Below are 11,395 nucleotides of genomic sequence, written 5' to 3'. Positions count from 1 at the left end.
TCTATTTAGGGAGGTCAGGGTAAAGTAGAGGCCTTGGAGGAGTGTTGCTTACTGACTAGGTCTTCATGGCTTGCTCAGCCTGCTTGCTTATAGAAGCCAGGATTACTTTGTGGCACTGCTCCCAGTGGGCTGAGCCTTCCCACATTGGTCAAGAACATGCCCCTACAGACTTGCCTACAGGCAAGCTGATAGAGGGATCTTCTCAAATGAGGTTTCCTCCTCTCAGATGACTCACACTTCATGTCAAGTTGACAGACAATCACTGAGTAGCACATAGTCTAAGATGGTTTCACTGTAAAGGTAATACTCAGCTGAGGGCTGAATAACAAGCTGGACACGCAGAGATGACATGGCAGGGAAGTCTCGTTGGAGAAGGTCCTAAGGCAGAAATGCCGTGCTCCATCTGGTTGGCATCACTAGAATGCAATGTGCAAAGAGAAAGTAAGAATAAAGTCTGGGAGGTAGGCTGGGCCCAGATAACAAGAGCTTGTTAGACCCACTTGGTCCTCAGCAGTTCTGAGAAGTAGCTATTGAGTGGTAGGTCTCAGATCTGTGCCCAGGTCTCCACCAGACTGCATTGTAGTGTTAGGCCTCCAGGGGAGCAACTTGGGCTGTTGTCTAGAACAGTTGTATCTTTTTATTTTGTGTTTGTATGTGGGTAGACATGTGCAAACCACAGCTCACATGTGGAGGTCAGAGAACAACAGGAGAGCGAGAGTTCTGTCTTTCTACCATGTAGGTCTTAAGCATGAAGATTAGTCATCAGGCTGGTTGGCAAGTGCCCTTACCTCTAAGCCATCTTGCTAGCCCTAGAATAGTTCCTATATCTTCGACGTACATCTCACTCAAAGAGAGATTGTGGTCAGATTTAGATTCCCAAACTAGAGGTACAGCTTAATAGTAGAAGTACTGGGTTCATAGTTCAAAACCATAGATGCTTAGTTAAAGGATGTGGATTCCAGGAGGGCTGGGTGGGACCCAAGGTGCAGTTGCTGCTCCAGGTACCACACTGAACAGCACGATTCATGCCTGGACTGTGCAGGAAGATTGGAAGTGTTGGATTATTCTCTGATAAAGCCACAGGGTCAATTGCTCCACTTCTTTGAGGAAGACTGGTTGAAATTTGTCATCTCTAAATAAGAGGGAATTTATACTTCCAACCAAATACAAAGGCTTGGCTGTCAAGGATTTTACTTTTTTTGTTTCACAGAATTTTTTCTTTAGGATTAAAAACCACTAAAATAATGACAGACATTTTCATCAAACAATGGTGCCACGATGGTGGTAGAGTCGTGCCATGCCCAGGGTTTTATCTTCCAGCCTTCTCTTTCCTCAAGGATACAATGAGGCTCACCAAGACACTTGATTATAAGCATAAAAACATGAGGCTGTACTAATAGGAAGTATTCTGACCCACAACTTAAGATGGCTGAAAGGAAGAAAGTGTCTTGGGTTGGAAACTTGGATATGAGAGGAAGTTTTAAGCCTCTTGGGGATATAACTTGGTATCCAAGTTGACCCTAGTCCAAATGATTTTTAGTTGCTCCCTGTTTTCTCTGAACCTATAATTTTCTTCAAACATAATTTTGACTCTCTTACTGTTTCTCAAAAATCTTGGTTATCAGTTGCTTTCAGACCAGGGAGGCGTAAAGGGGGAAGTGCATTCAGCAGGTGTCCCCTGTCATGCGAAACAGAGGGTTAGAGACATAGCTGGCTAAAAGGAATTTACAAGGGACATAACTGTCCCAGCCTGAGCTGCTGCTCCGGTCCAAGAGTCAGGGTCTAGCAAGAGAGAGAGTGGGGATGGAGGGGCGAGAGACGCGAAGAATGGAGATGAGACAGAGAGTCTGTTCAAGTCCCCTTTAGTGAAAGGAAATCCTGGGTGTGTATAAGCACAAGCAGGGGAATGCAGGGGAATGCAGCTGAAGACACTTTACCTTTGCGCCTTGCAGCTGGGGGCATAAAACAACAAAACAAGATATGTGAGAAAAACAAGATGTTTATCAGAGTGTGCTCAGCTGTTGTGAGCTGTTGAAAACAAGTGTCAGGGTATATGGCCTGAGATGGCTGCAAAGATGATAGCCGCTTTCTGCTAGGAGTCGGCTCCCAACACGTAACTAGCTATTAAAACACTGAGGAAGTGGGAGTTCTCTTGCAATAGTTAAGGAAAGCTACTCTGCCTCAGGTCTTACCTTGAGGACCATTCGTGGAAGGTTCTGATTACCTAAGTAGGCATCTTACCACTAGATTGAGTAGCAGTAAGCGTAACAAACCGTGTAGAATGCCATGGGATCCTGTGTAGTTAGGGTCTGTAGTCTCAATAGAACATGATTGAGTCAGTAGGGGGTCAGGCTCCAAGAGTGTAAGGATTTAGCTTTTTCTACATTGTAGACAATGAGTAAGCTGCATTCCGAAGGTGCCTTTTTAAATCCTTGTTGTAGCGCCCTGAGTAAGCATCGTTCTCCATTGTGTCTCAGTCCTGGTCAAGCTGTCCTTTTTTTTCTCTCTCTCTCCTTTTGTGCCTACAGTTTAGTACTTTATCTTTACTTAAACCCCCAGAATTCCATAGGGAATTGAGGAGTTACTCAGAATCTTGTGTAAGTAATTCTAGAGATCAAAATAGTTTGTGCACACACAGCATGTCATACCTGCCATCTACCTTCTAGAACAGGTCATGAAAACTACATAATGAAAAATAGCATCAGTCCTGTCTCGCTTCATCTGTTAAATACAGTATGTTGGATTGTGTTCCCAACAGTCTCTCTGCATCCCGAGCCAAGACCTCAGACTGGGGGGGGGGGGGGGGGGTTTCAGCCCCTCTCTTTTATAATTGACCCTCACCTCTCAAGTCTTAATAGTCTGTGTGATCTTCAGTCAGCATCAGACGCTTATGGATGTTGTTCCGTAGTTTTGACAACAGTTTAATAAATGAGAGAACTTACAGAAAGTTCTTCACTCTGCTTCTTAGTTCCCCAAGTGTCAGAGTTGATTCCAGAAGAGTGTTTGTGGATCGATGTAGTACTTCCTGGCTTTTAGGAAAGAAGAATTACATCTTCCTGTCTTCTAAAGTTGAAAGGAGCATCAGCTTTTGCTCGGGAGTTGAGGATTGATCACAGTACCTATTCATTGTACTGAAGCATCCGTTCTTCTTCACTATTCATTTGACTGAAGCATCCATTCTTGTTCATTCCCCCAAGCAGTAGCAATCGGCAGGAAGGGATTTAGGCCAGATACAGCCACCACTGGGGAAGGGATGGGAACCTGAGGCCACAGGGATATCCAAGAGCACTACTGGCTGCTTAGTCTGGGGAGTTAACGCAGCTCAGTGCATGCCAGTGTGTGCTAGAGTATGAGTCTGTGCCTTTATCAGTGGATTCAGCCAGCCGCTACTTTGCTCAGGGCACCACCTCAAGTTGGGCTGGACCTCAGCACAGCTGGGCCTCATGCCTCCTATCTCTCCTAACCAGACATGGTCGCTTAGTTCCAAGACACATCTGCCTTAAGGATACAGACAAATACTAGAGCTCAGCTTGGATAGACCCTAGGAAAAAAATAGATCCTTAGGTTTGAGGGAATAAAACTGGTAAAATACTTGCCTTGTAAGGATAGCAACATGAGTTAGATCCCCAGAATCTATATAATGTTTTTTAGGAAGCTGGGGCAGGACATGAAAACAGAATCCCTGGAGCTCCATGGTTGAGCTGAGAGACCCTATCTCAATATCTAAGGTGAAGAGGTATGGAGAAAGACCAGAATCAACCTTGAGCCTCTGTATACGCAAGTACCCACATGCATAGGGCCATGCGAACCCCATACCCGTACCTAGCTCCCCCACCAAAACAGCTGGGGCTCCCTGAACAGCCAGTCAACCTTCGAGGCCTGTGGACGATCCTGTCCCAAATAAAAGGTAGATGGCACCTGAGAAATAACACGAGGTTGTCCTTCGACCTCTGCATGTATATCACATACATGCACATGAGGAAAATAAAAGGTCCTATTTGTGAATATCAATTCCATTCAATTCTTGGTGCAATTACAAGGAAAAGCCAGATCTGAAGATTATATTACCAAAGTCTAAACTATTCAATGCCACAGACCATTTGTGGTACTGAAGAATTTGGGACGGATCACTCAGTACACTCCATAGCAGCCAGAGGTGTCTCAGGATGCTGTAAGGTTGACTCATCCACTGACTGTGTATGTGACATGGCAGGCATGAACATGGTCAATACCTCCCAACCGGATGACGCTACTCAGCTGCACAGACAGTACAGCTGTGGCACGGGGTTAAAGGTCTCAGGTGAATCTGGGAAATCTGAATTAAAACTACTTCGAGATTCTGTCTCACACCAGTAGGAATGAGAGTCAGTAAGAAACAACAAATACTGGTGAGGCTGTGGACTGGGGAACCCTACTGGTGGGTTTCTTAAACTAAAAGTAGGCCTACTGTATAACCCAGCTATACCACTCTGGCTGTATGAATGCAAACAGCCCCCATAGGCTCATAAATTTGAACGTTTGGGAAGGATTAGGAGTTATGGCCTTGTTGGACAAGGTGTATCTCTGGTGTAGGCTTTTTGAGGTTTCAAAGCACGTGTCATTCCTAGCTGTGTGCATGTTTCTTCCTTCCCACTCACCCCCTCTTCTGCCTCAAGCTATGGATCAAATGTAAGCTCTCTGCTCAGCGACAGATCCAGCACCATGTCTGCCTACTTGGTCATGAAGTCTACTCAATTTCTGAAATTGTAAGTACACCCCCCAATCAAATACTTCATAATAAAAGTTATTTTGGCCATGGTGTCTCTTTACAGCCATAGAAAAGTAACTAAGAGACACTGCTAGGTATTTACCTGAAGGATTCCAGGGCAGCACATCACAGAAACACTTCCACATCAATATTTATTGCAGCATTATTCACAGTAGCTAGTGGAACCAGCTTATGTGCCCACCAACAGAGAGACGGACAAGAATATGTGCCATCTGTACACAGTGGAACCTTTTCATCCACAAAGAACAACGTTACGTCATTTGCAGGAAAATGGATGTAACTGGAGGCAATCATTAAGTGAACTAAATCAAATATCACTTTTTTTCTCACTTGTGGTCCCAAATTTTAAATAAGCACATAAAAGCAAGTTTGTGTATATGACATGGAAGCAGAAGTGTTTAGGGGAACAGAGAGAGCATGCAGAGGGACATGTCACTGTGAAGCGTGCAGGATAGAAACAGTCAAAGCATCCTTACAAAACATCCTTCCGAAAGCCAGTGCCGTGTGCGATGAGAAACATGGAGCAGAATGGTAAAAGAGAAAACACTGATACAGTCTACCGTGCACACCTTTAATCACAGTACCGAGGCAGGAGAGCCAGCCTGGGCTACATAGGAAGAAGACCCACAATCCTCCCAAAATTCCCACAAAATTAGAATTAAATGTATTATCAGTTATATTTTCCATTGCTTCCTATATAAGGATCTGTATAATTATTTCTTGAACTTAATAAAAGTAAAGGTTTAGTTAAGAATTATAATTTATTTTACTAGGCAAATAACATCCTATGGGTTCCCCCTTTGGCCTCGGGGACTCAGACTACTTAACTGTTCACTGCCTCAGCCCACTTCCTCCTAACAAGGCCCTGTGTTTTTCCTTAAATCACTTCTGACTCTTTTTTTTGTCTTTTATTTTTTTTTTGTTTTGTGGTGTTAGAGAGTGACCTTGAGGCCCCAAGCATGCTAAATTATACCCCAGCCCAGTTTTTCTATCTCTTATGTTCTGCTTCAATTAAAGCACACATTTCAGGAGAGAATTTAAAAAAAATAATACACAGTAGTTAAATGGACTTTACTACTCTGAAGTTCTCACTTTGAAAGCATAGTAATAGGCAGTTTATACTAGGTATTACATTTTTAATCCCAGTACTCTGGAGACAGAGGCAGGGAGATAGATCTCTGAGTTCAGGGCCAGCATGGTCTACATAGCAAGTTCCAGGCTAACCAAGGTTACACAGTGAGGCTTGTCTTTAAAACAACAAAACACACACACACACACAAAACAATTTATAGACCATTTAATGAAATATAAATGTGGAAGGGGACAAGATGGCTTAGCAGGTAAGGGGTAAAGGGGGCACTTGCTGCTCCTGCCTGACAGCAGTTCTGTCCTTGGATGGATGGAAAGCTGGAAGCAGAGGACTGACGCCACAGGACCGTCCTCTGCCTGCACACATTGTGCACTCACATTTAAAAACAGTAAACGTAAAAAAATAAGAGTTTTGGGGGACTGAGTGTGTGGCTCTGTGAGGAGATCACTTACCTAGTGACCATGGGGACCCAGGTTTGATCCTCAACACTTCATAAAATCACCACTTGAGAGATGGTGACGGGTTCAAGGCTAGCCTGGGCTATTTGAGACCGTATCATAGAAAGAAAAAAAAAAGGTTTAACATGAGATAGGGTCTTCAAAAGTGAAAGCCCAAATACTTAGATGCTTAAATGTGATTCAGAAAGGACAGCCATGTAGAAATGTGATCAGGAAAACACGGCTGTGCTCCAGTAACAGAAAAGTAAGGGGGACAGGAGCCTATTGATTTTCGGCTTTGATTTGCTTTGGTTTGGTTTTGCCTTTTCTGGGTAGTACATCTTCTCCTTGCATATGCCTTGCTTTGAAAAAAAAATAATTTGTAGTTTCTTTGCCCCTCCTTGAGAGAAGTTATGATTTCTGTGAGGGCTTCAGGAGTAAAAGGCAGGAGACAGACAGCTGGTCCAGAAGACTGCTTTTGAGGCTGCTTCCAAGGCCTTCTAACCGTTTAGTTCAAAGTACTCAGCATAAATTAAATGCTGTATTAAGAGTTATCAGTTTCCAGCCGGGCGGTGGTGGCGCACGCCTTTAATCCCAGCACTCGGGAGGCAGAGGCAGGCGGATTTCTGAGTTCGAGGCCAGCCTGGTCTACAGAGTGAGTTCAAAACCAACAACCCCAGTAAGGACTGTTATGTTCTTGCAAAGGTGAAGGAGCATGATGAGAAATGAAAGGACCTAGGAAGGTCCCCAGGACGGTAAGAATCACAGAAATGTCCCCAACTTGTGCGTTAGTCCAAGGCTGAAACACTGGAGCGGTGGTCAGGCAAGAAGGGAAGAGTGGATGGTTGTCTGGGAAGCCACAGCACCCAGGAGGAGGCAAATCCAAGGAGCTAGGCTTGGTTAACCATAAATGAGAATGGTGTGTGGAGAGGCAGTTTCAGTCTTCTAAAGGAGTCTTAAGGAGACCTAAACCTTTAAAGAGCGATTTACCTACCTGTAGAGTCCAGAATTTGTACTAACAGTTGGGAACTCTGAAAGGCTTTAAACTAAGATCTGATGGAATCAAATTTACATTACAAAATATCTCTAGTGACTGAAGAGTAGAAGCCAGGCTCATGTTTGAACACTTGGCCCTACTCTGGTGCTGGGTTAAAGAATCCTGTAACCCTTGGGATTTGAGGCATGGCTTCGAGAGGTAGATGGTGAGCCTCTCACCGTGCAGCCTAACACTGGCTCCAGTCTAGAGCCCTCTGCTTCCTAACCCAGCAAGATGTCACAAGCTCCACTGTAGGCTCCAACTACCACAGACCACACCACACCATGCTTTTCCTACCGTGACAGCCTGTACCCACTGGGACTCTTGTCACTTTAGTCTGTCCTTTTTACACCTCTGTGTTGTCTCCTGATTTCCTTATAGGTACAGCTCACCAAGGCAGAGAACAGCTGTAGGCTGTTCTTAGCTCCTCCAGGTTAGTGTGTCAGTTCCTAATTCCCAGAGTTCTTCTGTTTGTTTGTACAAGGTGGCTTCACTCTGTCACCAAGATTGACTTTAAGTGTATTACTCTCCTGCTAGGATTGTAGGTATGTGCCACCATACCAGCTCCAGCTTCCTGTTTTAAGGTCCCAGTGACTGCCCCACTTTGTTTCCTATGCCCAGAGAATTATGCCTGTAATTAAGATCGAACAAACTAGAGTGGGTATTAGCTCTGTTACCAAAATGAAAATGGAGAAAATAAGACAAATGGCCACACAGTCTGAGGACTACTGCTTGCATTTCTTAATAAGGTTAGAGCCAATGGCAATAGACGTTACTGTCACTCACTCAAAGGTACAGTGGAACTATATTTCTCTACACATTACTACTAACAGAAACCACCTCTAACTCCCAAGCAGTTCTGCTATCCATGAGCAACTTGGAAGCCGTATGGGAAATAATCCTTTGCCCTCTTCCTACATCATTGGTCATCATTGCTAGGCCCTGTCACTCTTGCTGGACTTCACTAAGTGACTCTCTGACTCTGCAGAACACAGCAAATCAGTAACTCCCAACAATGTAACTTTGTCTTTGTTTTATTATAAAAATTATAATTATTCAAATGCACTGAAAAGTACATAAAATATAACAGCTTTTAAATTTTCCCCTTTTCTTTTTTTCTTCCTAAAATAAAAATCAACCATCCTCTTCAAGATCTAACCAGTTGAGTCCAAAGATAGGCTCTTGGATCTCTTTTTCAGCTACACAAAGTTCATTATTTGAACAACTCTAGTTTAACTGACTGGTCCCTTGGGATTCTTCCCAAGCATTTGCTACAATAATTGCTGCGCCATTGAGTGCCCTATACACTTGCCATTCATTCATAAGAAGAGCTGTAGACTGAATATATATTGTACATAATCTTTGTTGGTCATGCACACTGTAAATATATTTATCACACAGAAATAGTCAATTAAATGGAACCTTGGTGGCAGGGGGTGGGGAATGGAAGGCAAAGTCTATGTAGCTCAGGCTACCTGGAACTCTAAACCCTCCTCCCCCAGTACTGGGCTCACACTGCACTCAGTTAGCCAGGATACTACTATCTCTTTTCCCAGTTAGTACAAACTTGCAGAGCTTTAGCATTCCCACTGCCAAGAAATGTGGCCAAGCTTGCAGCCTAGTAGCCCCAACTCAGAAAATCAGTTACCCTTTCTATTACTCCACTGTTTGCCAAAGGAAAAAAAGGCCTTGTAAAAAAGCAATGCCTGCCCGTGGCTGCTTCCAACTGAGTTAAGTAATATGATTGATTTGGTAGATCTTTTCCAGTTCTAAGTGGTTGAAATGTTACTCCAACTCAAGGTCTCTGTGGGTGAAAGGTTTTTGAACCTTTGAAATGTTTGCACATGTTCGAGCATGTGTTTATGTGCCTAGCTTGGGTTTTTATTGGGGGGGTGAGTATTTTAAGCTGTTACTGTGATCTGTGCTAATCTTATGAGTAAGAGACACTTCTTTTGAGCTGTTTATAAGTAGAAAGGTCTGTTGCAGGGTTTTCAGTCTCTATTCAGCAGGATCCATTGCTTTGGTCTGTAGTGAAGCAGAACAGCATGGTAAGGAATGGAGAAGACAACAGACTGCATAGCCTGTGACAACAAGAAAGGGATGGGGATTAACTTCCATCAGGACCCTCTTCCTAAAGGTTCTGGCGCTTCACGATAGTCTAACAAGCTGGCAAACCGTTTCTCTGACTTAATTTCTTTTTTATACAATTTATTTTGATCTTGTTCCTTCCCCTCCCCCAACTACTCTCAGATACCTCCATCTCCCTCCACATGCAACTATGCGTTTTCTCTCAAGAGACCCACAAAATCACAAATCAAACAAGCAAAACACCACTAAAATGCCTAAACCAAAAAGTTAAAAACAAAACAACACAAAAAACCAACAGCATCAAAAAACTAAAACCCAAAACAACATGTTTATTTTGTGCTAGCCTGGGCACTGGGTTAATCTACCGGCTGAGACTCCATTGGACAAAAATGATCTCCCTTTTACCGTCAAGTATCATTTGTAAATAGCTCCTTGGTTAGGAGTGAAGCTTTGTGTCCAGTTCTCCATGCTGGGATTCTTGTCTGGTGGTGTGCATGCTGTCATGATCTCTATAAATTCCTATGGTTATTAGTCCTGTTGTGACTGAAAGACACTTTCTGTGGCGTCATCTATTACCTCAGGCTTTTGCAGTCTTCTGCCTCTTCCACATAGCTCCCTGAGCCTTGAGGGGAGGGGTTTGATGAAGGCATTGCATGTAGTGCTCTGAAGCCTCTCACTCTGCATATTGTCTGATTGTGGGTCTCTGATAATTCCCACCTACTGAAACAAGCTGCTTTTCTGATGTGGGCTGATCAAGGCATTGATCTGAGTATAACAGTTTGTCATTAGGAGTCAAGACGAGGTAAGTTATGGGCCTAGAGGAAATCCTAACACTATTTCTCTCAAAGTGGAACATAGCCACCAATGTTTTAATAAGCAGTTCTTGGTGGACACTTAAAATCAAGCCTTAACAAGGAGTTTAGGTATGTAGGAGAAAAACAGTACCATTGAGGTGGAGAAATAGTTTGGTGATTCAAAACATTTACTCTTCTTTCAGAAGAGCAGGGTCCCTGGTCCCCAGCACCCACTAGCACTTATATGCATTTACCCAGTCACATAGTTAAAAGTAATAAAAAAAATCCCTTTTAAAAACCCACAGCCGCTGGTATCATGTATTTTGGACAGTCTGTCACCTATCCCTACAGTCTACAGTGTTGACAGTAATAGCAGGGTGTGCTAACGAGAGGCTTGGTTTGCTTGGTATTGGTGAACAGAGAAAAAACCTCATGCAACGGCAGTCAGCATCCATGATCCTGACTGAAACACGACAGAAAGGGGAAACTGACAGGACATGGGAAGGGAAAGGGATTTCTCTCCCAGGAGTCTAGTTGAAATCCGGCCATCTGAGACAAGACTTCCAAGACCGTTAACAAAATGTGCTGTGAAGGTTGCCTACATACAGAGTATTCCTTTGTATAAAGAGATTTTAAATTAGCATATTCCTGACTCAAAGAGACAGCAAGTTCCCCCTTTGGGAAGATTCTAGAAATGGCATCCTTCACACTTAAGAGCAGCTTTTAAATGAAGGAATCAGAAGACATAAAATTTAAAAGACTATTATATTGTCCACAGAACCTATCTAGTCCACAGGCCCACGTGCTCATGATTAAACATTCTTTCCCCCTTTTCTTCCCATAAGGGCTTGGAGAAAGTATCTGCCTACCTCAACGTGTGTGCATTTTAAACATCTCCCCGTATACAATCTACACAGTTTTCCATAGTTTGATGCATTTTTTTTAAAAGTGTGATTTGTCAACATTTTAGGGTCCAGGCACAAGAGGCTCAGCTGTCCACCACTTCCCCCAGGTGAGGGATATCTTCTTCAACTAAGGCCACAGCATCTTTAAAGCTGACAAGCACTTCAGGACTAGCCAGTTTATGAAGCAGAGTTGGAGATTTCATTACACAGTTGCTTTCTGTTTCTGTGATACATCACTGTATACTTACTTTCTGTCGCTGTGATACAACATCACTGT

Source organism: Grammomys surdaster, unplaced genomic scaffold (genome assembly GCF_004785775.1).
Source record: "Grammomys surdaster isolate TR1022 unplaced genomic scaffold, NIH_TR_1.0 185, whole genome shotgun sequence".
Classification (NCBI taxonomy): domain Eukaryota; kingdom Metazoa; phylum Chordata; class Mammalia; order Rodentia; family Muridae; genus Grammomys; species Grammomys surdaster.
The sequence above is the reverse complement of the archived record's forward strand: the minus strand, read 5'-3'. Positions refer to the sequence as shown.